This window comes from Tursiops truncatus, chromosome 3 (assembly GCF_011762595.2).
Source record: "Tursiops truncatus isolate mTurTru1 chromosome 3, mTurTru1.mat.Y, whole genome shotgun sequence".
Taxonomy (NCBI): domain Eukaryota; kingdom Metazoa; phylum Chordata; class Mammalia; order Artiodactyla; family Delphinidae; genus Tursiops; species Tursiops truncatus.
The window spans coordinates 94,197,340-94,223,341 of NC_047036.1; the positions used below are offsets into that span (position 1 = coordinate 94,197,340).

Genomic DNA, 26,002 nt, shown 5'->3' on the forward strand with positions numbered 1-26,002 from the left:
CAAAGAAATTTGGGTTCTCTTAATATCAACAGTTGATGCAATCTCTTTCATGTTAATGTAAATCTAGAGCATCCAAGACTTTTGTGAAAAATTCCCAAGTGATGCTATATCTGCTGGTTTACATACTATATTTTGAGTAACAAGAAATTAGAATATATGGCCACAGATCCTCTAAAAAAGTAGTATCAGACAGAGAAGTCTCCTGAACTTGTAGTATAATAAGTTGGAGTCATTGCTCTTAGCTGAGTTGCCATCTTTCTAAATCCTCTGACACTTTTTCCTAGTTGCTAAGAATGAACCTTTGCTCCCAACATTTTCACCATCTTTGTGTGGTCCCTGAAAATAAAGAGAGAAAACCCACTTGCAAAGGAAATGCCTGGGAATCGAAGCTATCTGCTTTGGGAGATGGAAAAAAATCAGCTTTTCTTAAGGACATATTAAAATTAATCCTAGAAACAGATCTTGAACTTTTGTTATATTTGAACTGATATGTGATTTTCCAGAATGACGAGCAAATGAGAGAAGTGAGAAAAAATAAGTCATTTTGATATGATTTCCTCACTTCTTTAATCCCAATATAAACTGTTTAGAGTTCTGTAGAGACTTCACCCACATAAAATCAAAACAAATGCTTACAGGAGGCTCCCTGGTGAGCTTCTAGATCTCGAGATCATTTTGGCCCGAAGGTGGTGCAGAAGCCAGATGGGTAGGTGAGGGGCAGAAAGAACAGGAAGTGATCTCACCCTGAATGACAGGCCCTGCTCTCACTCAGCTCCCAGCCCAAGCGGCTCATTTCTCTTCCTTGAAACAGGGTCAGAGGATCTTCACTACTACCCTCATGCATCACACTCCAAATCTCACACAGAAAACCCTTTCTAACAACCAGCCTAAAACACAAGACAGCCCCTCAGGGATCGGGACACCAGCAGAAACTACATTACACTCAGGTACAGAGGGGTCTACAGACACACCCTTTGCCACTGGAAGATGGCATCTCAGAGGAAGACCACCCCAACTCAGGCTCGACCTTCAGAGCAAGCACTGTGGGTGCCCTTCTTCTTGTCCCTGCTACCATCTTGAAGTCCTGGGGCCTCAGCTCTCCAGCAGCAGTACTTTGGTGACCCTGCCCACTCAGGCTCAAGTAACATTTCTGCTGACAGTGTGCGAGGTGCAGACGGTTTACACAGCACTTCTCCTCCAACAGAGGCTCCCTGAGCGTAAGAATACTAACTTCAGAAGCCAAAGTGACGACCAGCTGGCTTCTTTCAGTGGGCCAGGCCCCAAGCAAGTCACAGATGAGGGAACACACACCTTGCAGATGGATGGCAGGGAAGCAGCTGCCTCGGGTAAAAGGTAGCCAGGCAGGTGTCCAAACTTGGATGGGTGACTGATAAAGAAATTTATTCTGTCCTTTGATTTCAGCCTGCCAGCCCAGTGGTTGTTTGTCATACCTCCTTCCATTTATTGATCTTTTAGTCCTCACCTTTTTAAAAACTGAGGAAGCTTATGACAAAAGCCAAAAATCCAACAGACCCCTTAAAACCAAAATAAAAGAACCAGGGCCTGGATTGGAAAACCAGGAAAGCACTGAAGTATATCATCTAAGCTGTAGACGATCATTGTAATCATCTCCCAAATCAGCTCTGTGCTCCTGATAGCCAAGGCAGAAAAGGAAAACTATTAATTTTTAAATTCTTACCTAATAAAAGGAAACATACTTGTTTATTAACAGAAACAAAAAGTCTCCTGTCTCTAAACTCTAAGGTGACCCTTCAATATCTTGGGTTTTCCCAATTTGATTAAATCACAGTCAGGGCTGACCTACTGTTCCTGGGAACTGATTCTGCCAACACTGGAGAGTCAGAAGGCCACTGTCTTGTTTCTGGACTTTATGTACACCTCTATGCAGGGAATATGTGATGATGTTATAACTTATAGAGTTACACTGCTGAAATACAGATGAATTATTGAACTTGAACTGTCAAACAACTCTAAAAATTGATATCTCTTAAAATAACAATTATTTTCATATTAGAGTCCCAACATCTTATGGTGGAAGGGTCCATGTATGCTAACTATGGGGGAGGTGACACTCATCTCCTGAAATCCTGCCCTCCTGTTTCTTTTCTTTTTAACCTGACATATAACAGTGCTTGTTTGTCTGCTTGTTGTTTACGTTTTTAAAACCTGGGGTGTGATCATTTACATATATACATAACATAACAATTACCATTTTAACCATTTTTAAGTGCACAGTTCTGTAGCATCAAGTACCCTCATCTTTTTTCCCATTTCTGCAACCCAACCTCCACTCTTAGCCCCTCCTATAAAGAGAAAATCTACAGACATTGTTATTTTTCTTGGGGCTTTATGTCTCTTTACCTCTTTTTTTTTTAATGAATTTATTTATTCTTTATTTATTTTTTGTTGCTACGTGCGGGCTTTTCTCTAGTTGTGGCGAGCAGGGGCTACTCTTTGTTGTGGTGCGTGGGTCTCTCACTGCGGTGGCTTCTCGTCGCGGAGCACAGTCTCTAGGCGCGCGGGCTTCAGTAGTTGTGGCTCAAGTGCAGGCTCAGTAGTTGTGGCACACGGGCTTAGTTGCTCCGTGGCATGTGGGGTCTTCCTGGACCAGGGCTTGAACCCATGTCCCCTGCATTGGCAGGCAGATTCTTAACCACTGCGTCACCAGGGAAGCCCCTTTGTGTAATTTTAAGGAGATAGTTCAACAACAACAGAAGAAGAAAGAAAGCAGCCTCAAACATGCTTCAAGGAATTTGGGAGGCTTGGGAAGCAAAGTAAAAAGTCCCCGAGGACAAAGCCCTGTATTTAAATACCAGTGAGGTGACTCGCAGGGTGAGGTGGGGCTTATGAGATGCCAAAGCAAGTGGTCAGTTGACTAGTTTTCGTCCAGTGAATCATCTGGTTGAGGAAAACACCAGCAATCTCTGCCGGCAGCCTCCCCAGCCTCACCTAGAAACCCACTGTCAGCCTCACTTCCTTTCTCCCGCATTTGAGGTCTGGGCATCTGCATGAAGCGAAGTGAGGAAACATCCATGCTCTGGGTCACTCCTCCAAGCCCTGGCAGGAGACCCCTGCCCCTCCCTCCCTTCTCCCACAGGACGAGCTGAGCTGGGAGACTTCAGGCAGCCACCATAGCCAGTCCCTCCCACACCAGGACTCAGGCTGGGGCCCAATGCAGAGGGGCTGCTGGGAATCAACGCAGGGACGAGTAGTTTCCTCCTGCCTGGTAAACCCTTGGAACAATCTGATGACTCGATTTTTTAACTCTGTTCCACACACACACACAAAAAAAAGTGTTTCTGCAATAAGAGCAGTCAAGGAAGTATCAGTTCTGTTTTCTTTCGGTTTTTTGCAGTTGCTACATTTTCCGGTTGAAAACTGCTTGAGTATCTATAATGTCGTCTCCACTTCGCCTCTCTAGCTTTCTTGCTTTACTGAGAGCCCTGAAACTCGCCATGCCTCTAGAGTATACAAACTTTTTCAAAAGTTGTTCAAAAATCCCTACCACTATAGCAGTGAAACTACTGAAAGCTCTCTGTTCTTTCTCTGAAAATGCCTTCTTGTGGCCGAATCTCCAACAACCTCCAAGCTCAGAACGTGCCCAAATCCCCCCCCCGCCCCGTCTGTCCAGAGGGTCTGGAATGCTGGGCATTTCCAGGAAAAACCTAGCACCAGATTTCCCCAAGAAAATGGTTGCCCTTTGGTGCAACCATTTCACTGGGCTCAGAGTACTGTTGTATAAAGTTCTGGGGAACCAGGCTCAGTTCCTTCTAAGTACAGAGTCACTGTTCTGAGGACAAGTCCAAAGCCAAGGTTTTCAAGACTACATGTTGGGCCCCGTCTTGCTTTCCTACACTCTAAGGGAGAAAGGGAGGAAAACAAGGAAGAACTATAGCACTTGTTGTTGTTTTAGGATGATAGTACTTTTTTTTCCTGGCAGGTGTGGGCTTAGAGCACAGGTTCAATAACGACATCAGGAAACCCCACCTGTTGGGTGGATGAATCTGTTGGGACTCTCTGAGTTGCAACTGAGAAAAATCCCCTTGCTCAGCAGGCATGAGCAAAGGGGAATTTATCGTCTCAGGGAAATGAACATTTCACGGGTGGGTCTGGCTGGATACCTAATTCAGACCAAATGATGCCAGGAATCAATCTCTCTCTTGCTAACTATTCATCTAATTTCCTCTATGTTGCCTTCATTCTCAGCACACCATCATGTGGAACTCCCAAAGAATCCAGGCTTTCATTCAATTAGACTAAGGAGAGAGCTTCTCTCCTTTTGTATAGCTCCACATAAGTCCCCGGACTGATTCACAATGGACTGACCTGCACGGCATGCTCTCTCTGCTTCAACAAATCAGGAAACTTGAAAAACGAAATAAGCTGATTGGCCAGGTTTGGCCCTCCGGAGCCCTGCTACTCCAAAGGAAAATTGAGGTGATGTTACCAGAAGAAGGAAAGGACGGAGGCCAGACAAGAATATGAAATGCCCTCGACAGGGGCATGTGGTGGTCTTGTGTAGCCAAGACTGCTTGGGGTACAAGCAGGGACAGCTCACAGGTCAGCAGTTCCAAGGATCAGTCATGTCTGTGGCGCATAAGCTCAAAGGCCTTGGAGAGAGTGGTGAATAAATTTCAGAAGCAATCCACGCTTATGAGCTGAATCATCACAACTCCTAAATGGCAACCTGAATTCAGGGAAACTTAGAGACGCGGGTGAACCAATGAATTTCGTGGAGAACACAGAACTTGCACCAAGTCTTGAAGAATACGCAGGACCGGATGGAAAGATGGGCCGGGGTAGCAGCAGGAACTATGCAGTTCTGCATGAATAAAAGCTAGGCGTCTGGCACAAGCGTGAGAACCGTGGCAGAGAGGAAGGGCCACGGCTTCCGAGGGCAATCAGCCCCTAGGGGAGGGGGAGACATATGGGCAAGAGTGGATGGGAATTTGAGGGACCAGATGAACACTCCATCACTGAGAGCAGTGACTGACTCGTTCTGTCCTCTTCCTTTTCTGTCTGTCTCTGATGTTTTAACATTGTCAGTATTTTGACTCTACCTTGGGCTAAATACAGGTTTTTCTGTATTGCATTCTAATTGTTTAAGAGCAGAGCCACGTGCAGGAAAGCATTCCCAACAGGATGCCAGTGCACAGTGATCCAAAGCAGGTCCAGGCCCTCATGCTTTACCCTGCCATGTGCCTACCTGTCATCAAGATTTCAGGGCTGCCAAGAGACAGGGGCATGGTACTGTTACTAGGAGATGCAGCTGATTAGTTAGATCACTTGTAAGCAGAGATTAGTATCCATCATCACCTGGGAGAAAACAAGGGGTGGAAGGATTGGGGCACAGGACAGGTAGGAGGCAGGGAAGGAAGAGCTAAGGAAAAGACTCATGACACGGTGTCCTTCAGAGTCAGGGAAGGGCAGTAAAAACACAGCCTTGGAGCCACAAAGACCTCGGTTTAGTCACAGGGTACAAACTTTCAGTTATAAGACGAATAAATTCTGGGACTCTAACGTACAGCATGGTGACTATAGCTAATGATAGTACCATATTTGCTAAAATTTGGTAACAGAGTAGATCTTAAGTGTTCCCACCACACACAAAGAGTAGTAACTATATGAGGTGATGCGTTTATTAATTAACTTGATTGTGGTAATCATTTCACTATATATGTATATTAACTCATCACATTGTACATCATTAAAAAAAATCACATTGTACAACGTAAAAAAAGACGGACCTCAGTTTAAATCTGCGCTTAATAGCTGGGAGGCAGAACTTAATCTCTTTAAACTGCAGGTTCCTCACCAATAAAACAAGGATCATAAAACTTGTATTTTATTGCAAGCATTAATAAAGAGGAAGGAAGGAAAGTCCTGGCTCTGCATATTATTGTTCTGCCACTCCCTCACCATGGGTCCTGGGACAGATTAACCTTAAACTCTTTAAGCTACAATTTCCTCATCTGTAAAATAAAATGATAAAAGTGCCTAGTTCAATGCGTTGTGGTTCGGATTAGATAAGGTAACGCACATACAAATTCAACAGCGTCTGGCAACAGTAAGCACTTAACAGGTATTAATGATGATGATGGTGATGATGATGATCTTAATTGTATTAGGGTGCTTGCGACTGTATGTGAGAGAAACCCCAAACAGAAGTGACTTAAACTGTAAAGAAATGTTATTACATGATGAAAAGTCCCAAGGTAAAGAGGTTCCAGAATGAGTAATTCGTTGGCTCAAAAATGTCATCAAGCATCTATGCTCTTTCCTGCCTTCATTCCGAGCTTCTCAACACGTAGGCTGTTTCCTAACTTGGGTTAAACCTCATGGGTGCAAGATGGCTGACATCACTCCGGATACCACATCTTCTTCTAACAATCTCCAAAGGTGGAGAAGATCACGTCTTTCCTTTTCAAGAAAAAGGAAAATTTTTCTGGAAGCCACCCTCTATCAGCAGACCTTCCCTCACAGTGTAATAGGGAAGAAACTTTGTATTCTATTACAAGTTAATCACTATAGGGATGTTGCTTATAAATTTAAATTATATATATGGCCCATCTCTGGGAACTCTGTCTCCCAGGTAATGAGCATTAAGCTAAAATACCTTTGTTTAGCTCACAGGAAACATCCTGACCAGGCCCACCAGTGAATGACTGCAGGAGGGAAGAAATTAACACAACCCCTCCAGAGCTTTACTCTCTCCTCCGTAAGTATAAAAGAAGCCTGAATTCTAACTCAGGCAAGACAGTTTTTGGGACACAAGTCCACCATCTTTTCAATCTGCTGGCTTTCTGAATAGTCGCTATTCCTCACCCAACAACTCCTCTCTCGATTAATTGGCCTGTCCTATGGCGAGCAGCATAAGTTTGAACTGGGTAACAACAGCTCCTTAGCCAGAATTCCATACACATGCTAACACCTAAACCTATCACTGGCCTCTCAAGAGATGAACGACATCATGGTTCCCTTAGCAAGGAAGAAGGTGGGTATGGCTGTTGAGAAGGCAACCAACACCAGTCACCTTGATAATGACGATGAAAACTCTGGTCACAGAGTACAGAGAGAGGAGAGAGAGCTGTACGTGGGGGAGAGGGGAGAGGGCACTTTAGCTGTTTACTGTAACTCTTTTTTTTTTTTTTTTTCGTACGCGGGCCTCTCACTGCTGTGGCCTCTCCCGTTGCGGAGCACAGGCTCTGGGCGCGCAGGCTCAGCGGCCATGGCCCACGGGCCTAGCCGCTCCGTGGCATGTGGGATCGTCCCAGACCGGGGCACAAACCCGTGTCCCCTGCATCGGCAGGCGGACTCTCAACCACTGCGCCACCAGGGAAGCCCCTACTGTAACTCGTAAGAGAAGAATCTTTGGAACCACAAAGTTCTACCCCAAATCTTGGCTCTGCTACTTTCTCATTGTGTGAACCTGTGCAATTATTTATCCTTTATGCCTTTGTTTCCACAGCTTAGAAGGTCAATATCTAAAGGATGTTTGAGAATAAAATTAAGCCACACAGAGTAAGTGCTCAATAAATAAGTGAAACTATCTTTAGTACTTCTAGCCTAGCAACAAGCACAGAAGCCAGATCAGTTGCTATGCCAACAATCACAGAAGCTATTGAACATGTCTATATGTGCTACTACAGTAGACTCTTCTCTGGGGCCACAGAAGCATGTTCAGAATGAGAGGAAGAGATTAGGAATGCAGTTGTGGAACCAAACAGGATCCAAGCTGCTTCCAGTGGTAACATTTAGGAACTATATAATCTTGGGGAAGTTACTGAACCATCTCTTGGCCTCAGTTTTCTCATCTGCAAAATGGAGTAACAGGCATTAAGTTGTGGGATTAAACGAGTTAATACAAATGCCTGCGGTTTAAACTGTCAATAAAGGTCAGCTATTGTTAGCAGGTTTTCTCCTTTTGCCATAAAGATGCCGTTATTCTATTCTGTCTCTCACTCGGCAAACTGTCACAAAAGCAGCAGAGAAAAACCTGGCTTTCAATTCTTGCTCCTTCTCTTAACAGCCATGAGGCCTCTGAACATCGAGTGCTTCTTCAGTAACAGGATCAGCCCATCTACCCCTCCAGAGATGACAGGCTCCGAACACAAAGTTTTGAAGACCGAAACCCAACATATAACGTCACATTATTTATACTTACTGCCAACAATTCCAATTTTTGTCTCATTCTTTCTTATCACCCATACTCTTCTTTGGCTTCCTGCCTGGAACTTTATCCTCTACTATGTCACTACTTATCATCATCTCCAATAACTCCATTTTCCCTTCAACCCAAATCTTTATGCATCATTACTAATAACCTCTTCAATGTGCCTCGAACTTTTTACTCTGGGATGGTGGGAAATACATGTATGTGTATTCTTTTTTTAAAAAAAAAATATTTATTTATTTATTTAATTTATTTATTTTCCTTATTTTTTTGGCTGCGTCGGGTCTTACTTGTGGCACACGGGATCTTCACTGGGGCGTGCGGGGTCTTTCATTACGGCACGTGGGCTCTTTGTTGTGGCGCGTGGGCTTCTCTCTAGTTGCGGCGTGTGGGTTTTCTCTCTAGTTGTGGCACAAGGGCTCCAGAGTGCGTGAACTCTGTAGTTTGAAGCACGTGGGTTCCCTCGTTGAGGCGCACAAGCTCAATAGCTGTGGCGCGTGGGCTTAGTCGCCCCGCAGCATGTGGGATCTTAGTTCCCTGACCAGGGATTGAACCCACGTCCCCTGCATTGGAATGCAGATTCTTTACCACTGGACCACCAGGGAAGTCCCGTGTATTCTTTTTATTTATTTTAAATTCAATCTATTTTCCCCATCTCACAGGGACTGGTGCTGAATCAGCATATGCAAAATGCTAGCTAAGCACATAGTAATGCTTATTATAAATGCTAAATAAAATATATGATGTCAATAAATACTTGCAGAAGTCCTACTGTGTGCAGGGCACTAGGCTACTGAGATGACTCAGGCACAGTTACTGCCCTCAAAGAGCTGACCTACTCCAGTTTGGGAGTGAAGACTTGTGACTAAGTAAACATTACACATATAAATACTTCTCAAATAAATATTTAAAGTAATAAAGGCCTTTTAGAAAGAATAATGAATTTCACAGGTTTCGAAATGGAAGTCACTGAAAAAGCACCAGAAGGTGAACTTTCTCTAACAACCTTTAATATTTTAAATGTTTGAGACTGTATCATTCTTTCCAGAGCAGATGAAACCCAGATGATGACCTGCTAAAAGTGTAACTACTTATAGGTTTCATTTGTTTATCCTTTTCTGATCTGGCCTGAAGATGAAGCAGTGGCTGGGTGTGAGTGTGGGACGGGTGACTGTAGCCTCTAACCTGGGTGTTTAACCCCAACAAAATGTGATGCTGACCAGGGTGATGGGGAGATAAAGTGTTTACTGGAAGGAAAGTGGGATGAAATTCCCTTTAAGATTTCTGTTTCGGTCTGTGTTCTTTGTGCTTCTTCATACAGCAGAAACCAACTCTGACTGTCTCAAGCAAAACCGTTTAGAAGGTTAGTAGGAACTCACAGAATCCACAGGAAGCTGAAGTTCAGGCTCTGAAAACAGGCTGGAATCAAGGCTGTTCCAGAGAGTCTGAGGCATCCGGATCACAGCCAGGCTCACTCTTAACATTCACAGGGTCCAGGACAAGCCTTCAAATGGAGCCCAGGGCCTGTGCCCACAACCCACCCACTTTCTCATTCCAGCTGCAGCCCCATTTTCCTCCACAAGGGGCCTTTACACACTGGTGAGTAGCTCTCATACAAGCTCCTCCCACATACCGCTCTCCCTCCAAAATATGCTCTCAGCCACCCCTTGGACCTGGGGAGTGTGAACACTGTGGCCTGATCTGCCCTCGCAGGCTTGGGGCACTTCGGGCAGGATGCCCACAATATGGTCTAGAAAAGAGGGTATGGGCTCTGGGTGGACGGACGTGAAGCCAGAGGGATAAAAGTGGGGTCCTCTTGCCCAGGTCTAGGGAAGATACCACCCAGTGGCCAAACCTGTCATCTGTCCTCCCCAAGGCTATTCCAAGGAAGAGGCATCACCTGGGTTCCTGGGCTTCCTCCCAAGACCACACGCAGAAGTGGACAGCTGCAAGAATAAAGGATTCTGACACCAAGAGGTTGGGAAAAACCAACCACGCCCCTCCCTCGCTTTGCCTTTAAAAGTGCCTTGCTCCAAGCCTCCCAGGAAATTGGGGTTTTCTGGGCATGAGTCACCCATCTCCTTGCATGGCCGTGCAATAAACCTTTCTCTGATCCAAACTCCGACGTTTCAGTTTGTTTGGCCTCACACTGTCCGTTGTCGGGCACACTAATCTGCATTCAGTAACAAGCAGAGAAGTAGTTTAGAGCATCACAGAATCCTCACTAAACTGTCAGGCACCTTAAGTTTCTATGTCTAGTCCCCTATTTATAAAAGAGAGAAATGTAGGCATTAAGTGTGCAAAATAAATTATTTAATGAAAGCTTCACATGTATGCAGGTAACAAGGAGGGAAAGAAAACCATCTTTAGAAACATAGAAAAGTGTACTGATTTGTTACGCGTACTGTATTGTTACGTAGAGAGGCAAGTTGCTGAACACTGTGATGAGTATCATGACAACTGTATGAAAATCAGGAGAAATTACATGTACATTCATACTTGTAATATGTTTAAAATATCTTGGAAGGGTATATGAGTAAATTAATGAAAGTGGTAGCAGGGACTGGTGGTTGGGGAACTGGGAACGGAGGGAAAGTGATGTGAAAGCAAAGGAAACAAAAGTTGAGGTGCACTTGTTCATATTACCCCAGAGATCCATAAAAGATTAGAACATGTGTTTGTATTATCTATTCAAAACGGTAAATGGAAAGTCAGCTGCAGCGCTGGGGGTAAACAAGGATGTGCCAACCCCTTTCAGAAAACATACCCTCCTAAGAGCCAAGTTTTGAACAAATGGGATATTTTAAAAGAAATAATTGGGAAATCCTGAATTGCTTGACTGATGTATGACTGAGACTGGAATTTGCTTCCAGAATTTATTTCCTTTGTTTCTCCTGCTTCCTGTTTATTCTTTTTTTTTTTTTTTTTTTATGCAGGCCTCTCACTGTTGTGGCCTCTCCCGTTGCGGAGCACAGGCTCCGGATGCGCAGGCTCAGCGGCCACGGCTCATGGGCCCAGCCGCTCCGCGGCATGTGGGATCTTCCCGGACCGGGGCACGAACCCATGTCCCCTGCATTGGCAGGTGGACTCTCAACCACTGCGCCACCAGGGAAGCCCTCCTGTTTATTCTTTATATAGTGGAAGCACAAGAATCAGCAACATTATTTTCTAATCTTTGGAAAAATAAACACGGGCAAAGGAAATTCTAAGAAGCCAAGAAGCACAAGAAAAAAGAAGCACCCAAATGCTTTAGCCAGCTATTTGGAAATTTCTTAAATATGCTCAGAAATGTGGAAGAGCAGATCTGCCAAAGAGAAAGTAAATTTGAAGGCATGGCAAAGGTGAACAAAGACCATTATGAAAGAGAAATCAAAACCGACACTCCTAGGGACTTCCCCAGTGGCGCAGTGGTTAAGAATCTGTCTGCTGGCCTTCCCTGGTGGCGCGGTGGTTGAGAGTCCACCTGCCGATGCAGGGGACGTGGGTTCGTGCCCTGGTCTGGGAAGATCCCATATGCCACGAAGCGGCTGGGCCCGTGAGCCATGGCCACTGAGCCTGCGCGTCCAGAGCCTGTGCTCCGCAACGGGAGAGGCCACAACAGTGAGAGGCCTGCGTACCGTTAAAAAAAAAAAAAAAAAGAATATGTCTGCCAATGCAGGGGACACCATCTCTGGTCCGGGAAGACCGTACATACCACAGAGCAACTAAGCCCGCATGCTACAACTACTGAGCCTGCCTGCTGCAACTACTGAAGCCCGTGCGCCTAGAGTCTGTGCTCTGTAACAAGAGAGGCCACCACAATGAGAAGCCCACACACCGCAAGGAAGAGTAGCCCCTGCTCTCCGTAACTAGAGAAAACCCACGTGCAGCAACGAAGACCCACGCAGACAAAAATAAATAAATTTTTTTAAAAGGCACTAATTAATCCAAAAAATGGCAAAAAAAAAAAAAAAACCCTTAAAACACACACAAAAACCCACCTACACTCCTCCCAGAGGAAACAAGGAATTCAAATAATTGTTCTATTAACTGAACACGACTCTATACTTGCAAAAGAAAGATCTGCAGATACATTATTGACATTCTGAATATACCTAAGTATATAAAGTTTTAAAAAAGGCGAGAAAGATGATACTGTTTGAAAGAACACAGGAATCTTCCAACATTGCTTGAAAAATTGTTTTAAAAGATTTGCTCTTATCTGTTAAAAATGTGAACTGACTAATAAAAGGACACTTGGTGCCTTGCTCCAAAGTAAGTCAAGCAGGTTAAGAATGCTTCTAGAATGCTACAGTGGTTCACAGACAAGAATGCCCTGATTTCCATCATTGCAACTTGATCCTGAGGCAGCCCCAGGACCCTCGATTGGCTCTAACTGTGATTTCTATCAACTGCCACGTTAAACAAGAACTACAGGGTTTTGGGTTCAGTATTAGTACACAGTCCCCTTCTCTCAAAAGAAACTTACCTGGTGCATCTGCCCTTCAACATTCCACAGACGGAAAATGTGGGTATAGAGAAAAGTGGGAAGCAAAGGTAAAGCAGGGCTAGGAGATAACTCACTACATAAGAAAGGGGAGCAGCAATTAGTAACTTTTACTGACACTCCTGGGGGGGGGTGGTGCACTTTATAAACATCATCTGATTCAGTCCTTACAACCACTCAGTGAGGCAGGTACTGTTATTCTCCCTGTTTTTTCAAATGAGGAAACGGGGGTCAAGAGGTTAAGCACTTGCGTAAAGTCACTCAGCTCCCACAAGCTGCTCTGCTGGGAGGGGGCTGGGAAAGGAGTGTGACGAGGGTAGGGTAGCTCGAAATCTGCCCCCAGCTCCTAACCTCACTTCCACTGGGGCCAACCTAATTTCACACATGGCCTGTATTCCCTTGTGCCCAAGTTAATTTGTAAGATTGTCCTACAATTTCCTTTAGAGAGTGACTCTATTTGAAGGCTCTTAGTCACAAGGGCACAAACATCTTTTCGAAGTGGGTACTGTTTCTGCTAATTAAGGCAGATTGAAGGCTGGCACAGGCAGCAGAGCAGTTTCTGACTCATCCTCTTTGGCTTCATCTATGAAAATGGACCCGGGGACTCAAAAGAAGCGAGATGATAAAAGGCATGGCTGGGATACCACCCTTCAAATGGTTGAAAAACATTTGAACATGGCTTCTGTCTGACCCAGAAATAAGGCTTGTACAACTGAAATCTGTTCAGACATTCATCAGAAATATTTCTGCCTCTTCTCTCTCCCAAAGAGCCTCTGGAGCCACAGAAAATCTCCACTCCAATATTCCAGAACACCTCCTCCAATTGGCAAAGGAAGACTGAAGCTGTCTAATTTTAGGGTCTAACAGTTGGCATGCAATTAAAACTATATTTATTATGGGCTTCAGAGGAGAATAATTTATTTATGGGTAAATTAGGATCATTGTAATACAAACATGCTCCCACGGATTGGGAATTAGCTATGCTCAACCAGGGACCGTAAGAGCTCTGCCATTTTAACAATATGGGGCTCACTGTTTCAAAACAAGCAAAAGATCAGACACTTCAAGTCCACTTTTCACCACCACTCCCAAGCCCTGTGGCAGGGTTCCAGTCAAGACTGCCTGTATTTTAGCATTGGTAATGATTTGAGGAATTTGATCAAAGGAAACTAAAAGCAAGAAAATGTGTTCCCCCTCCTGAAAAGATATTATACCAGCGTTAAAGTTTAGAAAAGCAGACTTAGATTATTTTGATTTTGTTCTTTGCTTTCAAAACTTTACTGACCGGGGCTCCCCTAGTGACGCAGTGGTTAAGAATCTGTCTGTCAACGCAGGGGACACGGGTTCGAGCCCTGGTCCGGGAAGATCCCACATGCCGCAGAGCAACTAAGCCCATGCACCATAACTACTGAGCCTGCGCTCTAGAGCCCGCGAGCCACAACTACTGAACACTGTGCTCTGCAACAAAAGAAGCCACCACAATAAGAAGCCCTCGCACCGCAATGAAGAGTAGCCCCCCACTCACCACAACTAGAGAAAGCCCGTGCAACAGCAACGAAGATCCAAGGAAGCCAAAAATAAATAAATAAAATAAATAAATTTGTAAAAAAAAAAAAAAAAACTTGACTGACCAGAAATTCAGGCAGGGATAGTTGAGTCTAATTACACTGGTTTATTCTGTGTCATTAGGTAGAAGAACATGCCTTATTATTAAATAATGAGAAACAAAAGAAAAATAAATGAAATAGCTTACAGTATGTAACCATCGTTCTCCTGAGAACAAGGTTTCTAAAATACTCCTGTTTGCCAATTTAGTATCATCTTTAATTTCCTGTTTAAGAGATTCCCAACGTGGTCATAGTATGTCCCCACCTTCACCACAGTGGCTTTACAAAAACACATAACGCATAGAATAATACCCAAAACTATGTGTCCCTCCCAATTCAAAAACTATATAACAGGGCTTCCCTGGTGGCGCAGTGGTTGAGAGTCCGCCTGCCGATGCAGGGGACACGGGTTCATGCCCCGGTCTGGGAGGATCCCACATGCCGCGGAGCGGCTGGACCCGCGAGCCATGGCCACTGAGTCTGCGCGTCCGGAGCCTGTGCTCCACAACGGGAGAGGCCACAACAGAGAGGCCCGCATACCGCCAAAAAAATCCCAAAACTGTATAACAATGTTCTGTGCAGAGTAAAGCATTTTGACTTGAAACTTGTTTCTGTGTCCTGATATAGGAAAAAAAAGTCTAAAACCTAGAGCTAGGATCTAGTTTTGTAGCTCTCTGTTATTTGACCGATTTTCCCCAGGTTGAGGACTTTACATTATTGGTAACCTGTGACTACATTCCTCTTGATTATGTGTTTCTGCATCTTCTTTTCCTGCCCTACTCACAGTTATGCACTGGCCCAGGCAGAAGTGCTTACACATGATTTCCAACTAGTACCTTTAGGGTCAAACCCATTCAGCATAAAGAGACATGAGAACTGATAACTACCCCTTAGTACCCACCCTAATTGAGTACACAGGCATCCTCCTGTTGGGTCAGTCTTCATCATCACTGAACCTGTTTTGTTTTCATGGAAATATTCATTACTAAATGAAATAATCTTTGTTCATTTTTTCATGTAACTTATTTAATGTTTGTCTCTTTTTAGAACATGCTTTCCATGAGGTTAGAGAACTTCTCTTTGTAATTCATCCCTGTGTCCCAGCACCTAGAAGACAGTCTGGCACATACAGAGATTTGATCAATGTTTGCTGAAGGAATGACTCTTGGGAGTACAAACAACGGATTTGTCCAGAAAGATAGCGCTCAAGGTTCTTAGACTCTTCCAGGTAGATGGAGTCTCGTAGGTCACTCAGAGTTGGCAAATTTTTGTTAAAGGACCAGATAGTTATATTTCAGACTTTGTGGCCTCATGGTCACAGCCACGACTACTCAAGTCTGCTGCTGTCCATGAAAACAGTCATAGTGAATGAGCACTTGTGAATGAGCCTGGCTGGGTTCCAAAAAAAACTATATGCACAAAAACAGTCAGTGGTGGGTTGAAGTGTGCTGACTGCTTCTAGACCACTGGTCTCCTACCCAATGACTTTCTAAGAATACATTTCACCAAGGGCAATAAAAGAAAATATAAGGATGTTTCTGTGAGGTTTTTCATAAAGCTAAATTTTTTCAACTTAAAAACTGTCTTTTTTTCTGCATCTATGTCTTCCTACTTTTTTGGTCTTCAAAAATATTTCTTCAGATAAATTATGGTGATAGTAAATGGGTTTTGTTGTTAATCCCCTCTCTTGGAAAAAGAAAAGTTGGCAACACTAATGGAATTCCAAAATATGTTTTGGAAATTTTTTCTATCCAAGAAAATTCAAACAGTGGAGAACTACTACGGCAGTAGCCCAGAGATCTCATTCTACAACCTGGTTCTTATTTAAGGTCAAGAGAGTCCTTTCTATTTAGGGTGTGCAAAGGGATTACAGAAAAGATCCTAGCAGTTTATGGAATCTGGGAGGACCAGAGAACTAAGCACTAGAAAAAAGCCAGCCCATACCATGTGACTGTGTTGGCAGACCTGACACCCCCTACTGTCTATTGCACTGCATCGACATCAGCAGGGGCTGAATGCCAAAAATCTGCCTCAGCTGCCCCCAAAGAATAGATGCCTCTAGTGCAATGCCTATCAAAAGAACTGTGTCCCATCCCTCCCAGTCCTAGCCACTGCCTTGCTGTTTGCACATGCTCCTAGTCTCACACAGATCCATGGATTTAGCTGATGCAACGTCACATGCAGAGCCCTCAGGGCAAGGGAGGTGGAGAAAGGAATCTTCAGCTCTCCACCCCTTTGAACAGGAAGTCAGGAGAGAAGGGTGCTGGAATGGGTTCTGAGTAAACCAGTTTATAGCATCTTCCATGAGAATCCTGAGGCCCAAAGCTCTTTACCTTTATCTACACACCCATTCAGACATTCCAGAGGACAAGGAAGCTCCGGCCTCAGGATCTGTGTCATAACCACATTTTTTAGAAGAAAAGTAGCATCTCCAAAGGTTGCCTAGAGGGTTGACACCACAGAAACATTTCAACTTGTTAGTGAAAGCCACATAGTAGAAAACTGAAGAACTGGGATGACTACCCAGATAACTCAGATCTCAAAACAACGTTGCCTAATCATTAAGGTAAACGGTAAGAAACAAACTAACAACACTCGCCCCCCCCCCAAAATAAACCACCTTAAAATTTGAATAATCACCTCAAGTCATTTTTTGTACTTGTAGACATATCTTGAAACTCTGCAGTTCAATAGGGAGGGGTTGGGAGTTGCTTCTTCTAAGCCATGCACACACCTCTCAGATCTGAACAGCCATGTCAATTAAGCAACTTGCCCCTGAATACAGAGGATTCTCTCTAAACAAAATAAACCACAGAAATCACATTAGCTCCTTTATACCTATTAATAGATCACTACTGTGAGAGAAAAGCTGGAAACAGCACAATTATACAAGGAAAGTTGGACTTACAATGGAAGTTGTTTGATGTGATAGTTCCACTAACCAGAGACCAAAGTAAACACACTAAAATTTCAGTAACTGTTGCTTCTGGACAGCCGAATTGTAACGACAGTCATTCTTCTCAAAATTTCAAAAATATGTACAGCTGTCCCTCAGTATCTTTGGGGAATTGGTTCCAGAACCCCCTTGGATACCAAAATCCACAGATAAAGTCCCTTACACTGTGTTAAATGGCATAGTATTTGCATATAACCTATGCACATCCGCCTGCGTATACTTTAAATCATCTCTAGATTACTTATAATAAGTAATACAATGTAAATGCTATGTACATAGTTGCCAGGCACAACACCCTGGCAACTATGTACAAAGTGCTGCTTTTTGGAACTTCCTGGAATTTTTTTCTGAATACTTTCTATTTGCAGCTGGTTGACTCTGTGGATGTGAACCTGTGGACACAGAAGGCCGACTGTATATACTATGTATATATAATCCTTTTTTAAAAAGAGAGCAATTTACTCCCCAAAGATATTAGTACACAGGAATCTCTTTATAACGCATTTATTATTTTTACCGTTTCATTAAATATTTATAGTTCATTAAGCACAGGACTGTATTTAAGACATATGAGCCTAAAAAGATGTTTGAGATATCCTTTTCTCAAGTTCACAATTGAATCAACAAAATTTAATAACCAATGATGTCATTACAAATACTACAAAAGGCATAAGTCTTCTTAGAAATGTTTATGTTAAGAGAAACTGTTCATTTTTTGAGGAAAGAGGTGTGAATGCTGATGTACACATGTAATTCTTGGATGCGCAAAGTTGTTGTCCTGTGAGGAGAGGTGGGGTTGGGGAGGATTTGAAGGATAAACATTGCATTGTAGGGAAGGAAACAAGGACTCACATCCAGAGTAGTTCCTATTTGCCAGACCTCAGTTCAGTGGTGTCCGAAATTCCTTAATAAAACCCAATAACCAAAAGTATCATTGGTGCATATTTGTGCAACAAGTCCTCTTCAGGATTAAAAACACATCAAAAAAGTCATGGCCACTGAATTTTCCAAAGAAACAAAAGACAAAAGATATTATATGTCTCAGTCTCTTTAGGCTGCTAGAACAAAATACCACACACCTGAGTGCTTCTAAACAACAGAAATTATTTCTCACAGTTCTAGAGGCTGGAAGCCCAAGATCAAGGCACTGGCAGATTCAGTGTCTAGTGAGGGCCTGCTTCCTGGTACAAAGACTGTTCTCATGTTCTCACTATGTCCTCCACAGTGGAAGTGATGAGGGAGCTCTCTGAGGTCTCTTTTATAAGGGCACCAACCCCATTCATGAGGGCTCTGACTTATGACCTAACTGCTTCCCAAAGGCCTCATCTCCTAATACCATCACACTGGGGATTAGGTTTCAACATACATGAATGTAGGGGGGACACAAACATTCCATCTTTGCGTTATGTCCTAGTGTTTGCAAACAGCAGGCTAAAAAGATTGCCTAGCGGTCAGAGCCCTACAGAACTAGTTTCTCTACTAAGTGCTTTCATTTATTAAAGTAGAAAGCAAGACTTTAAAGAGGCACGACCAAGGGACTTCCCTGGCGGTCCAGTGGTAAAGAATCTACCTTCCAGTGCAGTGGATGCGGGTCCGATCCCTGATTGGGGAACTAAGATCCCACATGCTGCGGGGCAACTAAGTCTGAGCGCCACAACTACTGAGCTGGCGCGCCTCAACGAGAGAGCCCACGTGCCACAAACTACAGAGCCCACACACCCTGGAGCCCGCGTGCCACAACTAGAGAGAGAAAACCTGCACGCCACAACTAGAGAGAAGCCCGCATGCCACAACGAAGAGCCCATGCCGCAACAAAAGATCCCGCATGCCTCAACGAAGACCCCACATGCCGCAACTAAGATCGACGCAGCCAAAAAAAAATAAAGGAAATAAATAAATTTTTTAAAATAAATAAATAAAGGGGGTGGACCAAACCCTGTACTAATCCTCGTTCTTTGGATTACATGACTATTCTCTCCTAGGCTTGTGGTCAATCTTCCAATCAAAGATTCTTAGCAGAGTGGTGTCTACACAGTTCTGAGGCCTGTTTCTCCACTGGCACTGGAAACACTGGGTCTGTAGCAGCCTCTGGAATGTGGTTTACATTCAGGGGCTTCGTTCACAAGGAAATAGTCTTGTTCATCGCTGCCTAGGTTACAGCTTACATTTTTATAAAGATGGAGTTAGTATTAGGGCAAATCCGAGTTTACTGGCTTTAAAAAGGGAATGTGTCACCAAGGAACAAAATCAGAACCAAAGTCTGGTCTTCCCAACTAAAGGGTCTCCAGTCAGAATGGAGCTAACATTTGCACAGGTATTTGGAGTTGGACCACACCCCTCCTTCTTCATATCTATTTACCTCTACTGACCTAAACATAGGCCGAGGAAAAAAAAAAGAAGCATGTCCGTAGTTGGCTCAGACCTATACAGACAGACAGGGCTGACAGTCTTCAGGCTTTGATAGAAGACAGCTTCTGGGGTCAGAGAAGTGTCTGGGAGCAAGTTCACCATTCTGAAGCAGCCTGGCAGATTTAGCAGTAAGGCTTGAGTGCCTAGTGAGTGGTTTCAGATAAACAGTACTTGAATCCATCCTCACCCAACTACCTGGGTGGCATGTCTGTGCCCTGGGGAGAAAAAGCCTTGTGTTCCAGGACTGATAAAGCTCTCCAAACTCTGCAAAGCTCCAGAATTGACACAGTCCTTGGCAGAGGCGGTGTGGCATTCTTACTACTTGCTAGGGAAGCTGAGAGCTAGTCAGGCTTCATGAGGAAGATTTTTGCTCAATATAAGGATAACTTTTTTTTTTAAGAAATAGAGAGTCACATTAACAGAACTTTTTATCTTAGAAAGTAGTGAGCACCCTAGCACTGGAAATGTTTTAGCAGAGACAGAAAAATCTACATTGGATGGAAAGTTGTCTTAGCCAGCCTTTAAGGTCTCTTCCAGGGTCCTATGCTTCTTGCTGAAAAGTGGACTCAAATGTGCCATTTTTCTTTGCCACTTCTGTTCAGCTCATATGCATATGCATGAGAGAAAGTGTTAAGTATTAAGAGCCAAGAAGCCAACCAGCACTGTCATGGTTAATTTCACGTATCAACTTGACTAGGCCACAGGATGCCTAGACATTTGGTCTGTGTATTTCTGTGAGGGTGTTTTGGGGGTGAAATTAACATTTAAATCAATAGACAACATTAGACTAGATTAACATTAGACTAGATTAACATTTTAATCAGTCAAGCAGACTGCTCTCCCTAACGTGGGTGGGCCTCATCCAATCAGCTGAAGGACTGAATAGAACAAAAAGATTGACCCTCTTTCAAGTGAAAGAGAATTCTCCAGCAGACTACCTTTGGACTTCATCTGCACCATCAGCTCTCCCCAGTCTTGAAGCAGCTGGCCCATACTGCAAATTTGGACTTGCTAACCTTTACACTTGTATGAGCCAATTCCTTACAATTAATTTCTTTCTCTACATATTCACATCCTATTGGTTCTGTTTCTCTGGAGAACCCTAACTAATACAACTTTTTTCTGTCTCCTTTGCTGACTCAGCTTCCACTTTCCAATCTAAATACTGGAAGCATTCCAACATTCAGTCCTCAATAATCTTCCCTATTTAAATCTCCCCATAGGTGAGATCAGCCAGACCCATGTTTTTAAATATCATCATCTCTACACTGATGGCTTTATATGCCAGCCCCAACTGCTCCCCAGAGTTGCAGATTGGACTACACTTCACATTTCTACTTGGATGCCCCAAAAGATCTCAAACATAACATATCCCAAACAGAGCTCTGCCCTCTACTCTCACTCTCTACCTCCACTCACCCATCTTAATTAACGGCACCACCATACACCCAGTTACTCAAGCTCAATACCGAGGAGGCATCCTTGATTCTCTTATTTCTTTGTATTCAATATTCAAAACTTTAGGAAGATTTCAGTTATATCCAAAAAAAAATCCCAAATCTGTCCACTTCTCATCATCTTCACCACCTTCTCTGCCTCCATCCTAGCTCCCCTCCATCTCTTCTTTTTTTTTTTTTATGGTTTGCTTTATAAAAGTTACTATAATACAGTGGTACATAGTATTGAATTCACAAAAATATGAACAAATATTTACAGCAAGACACACCTACAACGGAAACACTTCTCTTCAAACCAGGTTACATACGATGAGAGTCAGTATGCACAAACATCCCTAAAACTTACGGGTTCCTCTTCTTTGCTGGAGGAGGGAGGTGGGGGGAGGAGGGGGGACAAGAAAAAGAAAAAGCAGAAACCCTCAATTCCTCAAAAGCTGTCAGTGCCATTTTCAAAACATGAACCTAACAACATCCCTTCTGTACTCAATATCCTCCCATGCTTTCCAACTTGCTCAGAATAAAATCCAAACCGCTAATCAGGGCCTCAAAGGCACTACACATTCCTTTGCCCCTCTCTCTGACCTTACGTCCTACCACTCTCCCACGCTGGCCTTTCTGCTATTCCTGGAACACCCAAGTTAATTCCCCATCAAGGACTTCACATTTGCTGTGCCCTCTGCCCCCAAAACTCTGTCCCCAAATCTTCACAATGGCTTTCTCCTTTTCATTATTCATATGTCAGCTTAAACCTCACCTCCTCGGAGGGGTCTTCCCTAACTACCCTGTCTATCTCCTTTTCTCCCCGACCTTCCACTCCCTAACACTGCTATGATTTCTCCACGGCACTTGGGCTTGCCTTGAATCAGGTTGACCTCTGGATAGAATTTGTACCACTTGCTTCCTGGGTCTGGATCTTAGGACCCACCTGCAGAAGAGACTGGGCCTCTAGACTACCCCAAACTTACCCAATCAGCACCATAACCGATTGAACCCCGACAGCAAGGACAAAGAGACAAAGGTCTCCAAAAGTGCACGTAGAAGGTAGGTTCTGGGCCTGACCCAGAACCTGGGTGGCGGCAGGAGTGAAAGGAGAAGGCACTGTCTTAAGGGCAGGCTGGCCAGCGAGAGAAACCCCCCCAGGCTGAGCCACAACCTCTACAAACAGATACTACTTCTCCTTGGGAGTAAGGGACAGAGAGAAGGCCTTGCGAGCAGAAGACCCTTCATGAAACACAAGGCCTGAGGAGTTGGGATCCCTCTCTTAATTTAGGGTAATAACAAATATTGTTTAAGGGGATGGACTGAAAAGCAAGTAAGTTGACTAGTTTATCTCCAGAAGACCCTCCTCCAACCACGACTCAATGCTGGAAGAAATGTAGTCTCTGTGACGGCATTTGACCTTTTTTTTTTTTTCCATCTGGTGCATTGCTCCTTCTTTACTGATACCTTACCTATGGCAAATTAAAGCGCACACTGCCCTACCCCAGCCACAACACCTCTTCTACATGAACTTGGTTACATAAGTTAATGATCATCCTACTTCTCCTGTCTTTCATGTCATTTATAAATTAAGTTGCCTTTCTCTTCCGTGGCTTTATTATCCTTCTGTATCTCTGTGAATATCTTTCTTAAATTGTAGGCTGTTCATTTCAACCGAGGAAGCAACAGATTTATTGTGCAGAATGACACCATGTTGAAGGTGCTAAAAAAAAAAAATAGTAGAGAAAAAGAAGAAAACGAAACACCCTCTTTTTCTCCCATCTTCCCAAACTCACCCTCATCATTCTCCATGTGTTGGGTGCTGGGCCAATCCCTGCTCAGGCCTCTGTCAGGTCAGAGTCTGTAAGCCTGATCACCCTGGCTTGATCTGTGCCTTGTGTTCAGTCTGGACTTCTACCATTTGTCCTGAGAGCAAGACACAAAGGAAAGAGTGGCATTTTAATGAATTGTGAACCCTTCTGAAGACAGAAAAGGCAACATAAATTGACTATGGGACTTCAAAAATTGTATAAGAATGGATGATGCTGGGGGCTGGGGGTGGGGTTTGGATGGGGGAGGGACAGATAAAGGTCCATCCTAGATTGCCAAGCGACTTACTGATGGAAGGTGTTTTCATCTTGGTCATGTACTTCCCAGTATTAATTTGATGACAGTGACTGACTTAATACATTATTTAATACTAATATATCAGGAGAAGTCTCCTTCTCCATGCACTGGCTTAGCAATCAAGGACAGCTACTTTGCCTGGTGATTGTCTTGAAGTTGCACCGGAGGGAATATCCTATGTTCCACTGAAGGTACTGTCTCACTTTTCCCACGAGCTAACAAATTCTTTTAATCCACTTCTCACAGTACATATACCACTTTGTGCTTCACTTTTTCTGTTTTATGACTCAGATGTATTAATTCCCTGCACTCCTTGGCCACCCATAAACTGAATATTGTTACACTGTTTTTGCACTTTTGCTCCATTGTTATCCTGGGCGGGAAAAAACGTACTCCAGTCATGGATGGTTAAACTGCCTTAACATTTCCTTCCATGAGTCTCTAAACAAGCCAACATCTTTAAAACTGGCTTTTTCATTGTGGATTTTATTTTTATGTTCTATGTGAACCAAAGTCATTTGTAGAGTTCATTTATTTATGCCTTTGGGTTTTTTCCTTTTAAAGAGTCTGACAGCTATTTTCAAAAGCCCATGTATTGTTTTCAAAAGTAGGAGAATTCAAATATCATTTGGGGTGGTGGTGGTGTGTGTGTGTCTGGATTTGTGCGTGTGTGTCTTTCTTAAGATTCTGACAGCGAAGGGAATATTTTCTCTTCCCTTTTTGAGAAAAATTAAAACGAATAATTTAAAAAAATTTTTAAGGTTTCAAATTGAAAAATCCTGTCATCACTCACAAGTGCAATGTATACTGTCAGTCACTGCTGCTGTGTTTCAGGGAGTGGAAGAAATGACTGGGAGTTCTGTTTGATAACTGTTAAGAAAGTGACAAGTTGCCAAGCATCTGGTTATAGAGGCCCTGACTCCTTCTTCCCCTCATACTCATCATTCAGTCCATCAGCAAACCTTTAAGTACCACCTCTAAGCATGAGCCTGTATCCTTCCACTTCTAGTCCCATCATTAGCACTCTAGCCCCCGCCACCACCGTCTTTCATCGGGACTATAGCAAGAGCCTCTGAAAGGTTTCCCAGCTTCCACTCAAACAGCTGACTGTCCAGACAGCAGCTATAGCTATCTTTCAATAACATATAGCATGCCAATCTGAGGTCAGAACTCTCTAATGGCTTCCCATCACACCCAAAAGAAGACCCAAACTCCTCCACACGACCACCCAGACCTGATATAATGCACCTGTCAGCCTCTCCCACTCAGGTGCCATGGCTCTGCCAGTCCTTAAATAACCAAGCTAGAGCCCATCTCAGGACCTCACAACTGCTATCATCTGTCGTGAACACCCTGTCTCCTGGTGGTGGTACAGCTCCCTCCTTCCTAGCCCTCAGGACTCAGTGCAAACGGCAGACCCTCGTAGGGGCCTGCAGTGACTTTCCTTTCTAAACCACCGCCGCAGTCTCATTCCTACTCACTCTTCATCCCTCTACATTGCCCTTATTTTTTTCCTGCAGAGCACATATTAATATCTGAAATTATTTTATATACGTCTCTCTTCCACTGGAAGATAAGCTCCGTGAGAACAGGAACTTTGTCTTTACTGCTGATTCCCAGCTCCTATGACACTGCCTACCACACAGTATGCTCTCCATCAATACCTGTTGGATGAATGAATTCTCCTGCTTCTGAATATAATGGTTATTCCCATGAGCTATTTAGGATCCCAGTTATCGTAACAGAGAACGCTTACGAAAAGCTGAGAATGCCTGAGTGCACTGAATGCCGAAAAGGTGAGAATAAATGTCTGAAAATGTGGTGGTATAAGAGAAACGGAATTGGAAGGGCCCCTAGAGGTCCCTACATTGTACCAGATCACACTGTCTCTGAAAGGCTGTCAGTACTTCCCTGGTCTGTGTACCTTAAAGATCTCTGGCAAGAATTCATTTTCACTTGAGGGTACAGTAACTCAGAGGATGAAAAATGATGAGGAAGCACCTGTTCTTCAGCAGCCAAAGGGAACCAGAAATCTAGGCCTTCCAGAGTATCTAGGCCTGTGTCTTGAATCATAGAATTTCCCCAATCTCCTTTGCAGCTGTAGTCTAACCCTGACCCTACTTTAGTCTCTAAAAATGGAAGCCAATAGATGGTAAGTACAGTGGCAAGAATTCTGCACTTGGAGTGAGAAAACGTAGGTCTGAAGTTATGAGTACTGACACTCAACTGGTCGAGTTTCGGATGAACTTATTCCCGTATCTGTAAAGTGGAAATTATGCCTCCTGCTTGACAGGTCATCATGGATCATCAGCAAGGTGTGACCGTGACAGAGCCCAGCCCAGTGCTTGTATGGAAGTCCTCAGTGCGTGCTTGCTTCCTTCCAGCCTTCAAACTCTGTAGGTCATTTCCTTTTGTCCTTCAAACACTCGTAAAAGAAGGATTTGGCAGGCCATACATACTTTTAGAGCATCAATATACAGGCTTTTAAGGTTTGTTTTCTAAGCCTCACACAAGCAGATGAGTTACATCTAATCAACCAGAGATAAACAGTCTTCTTTGGGTAGTAACAGCTTTAGATTTTGAAAATACATTGCCTTCGGTGTGTTTTATTCTCAGTGCATCACTAACATGACAGGCTGCCTTCCTCAGAATGTATCAGGAATTCTGTTTCTTAGCAACACCCCTCCCACAGGCAATAAAAGACAGAACATAATCCCCTTTGGGCATTAGGAATCTGCTCATAATACTGAAAATATGGCCAATTTTCTCTTAGACGCAGAATTAGAA

At 43.7% G+C, this 26,002-nt stretch overlaps 1 long non-coding RNA gene across 2 annotated transcripts in view; it reads right to left on the reverse strand.

Moving 5' to 3' along the window:
• LOC141278312 (uncharacterized) overlaps positions 1 to 24,958 on the reverse strand; it is a 176,120-nt gene extending 151,162 nt beyond the window's left edge. Inside the window, exons 1-3 of one of the 2 annotated variants that reach the window (XR_012330814.1) lie at positions 22,885 to 24,958; positions 16,928 to 17,082; positions 11,707 to 16,729 (exon numbers count right to left, since the gene is read on the reverse strand). This is a non-coding gene — a long non-coding RNA (uncharacterized lncRNA). Of the gene's footprint in view, positions 1 to 11,706; positions 16,730 to 16,927; positions 17,083 to 22,884 lie in introns of those variants that run through there. The other variant, XR_012330815.1, reaches the window with a different exon arrangement.
• Between the last annotated feature and the right edge of the window lie 1,044 nt (positions 24,959 to 26,002).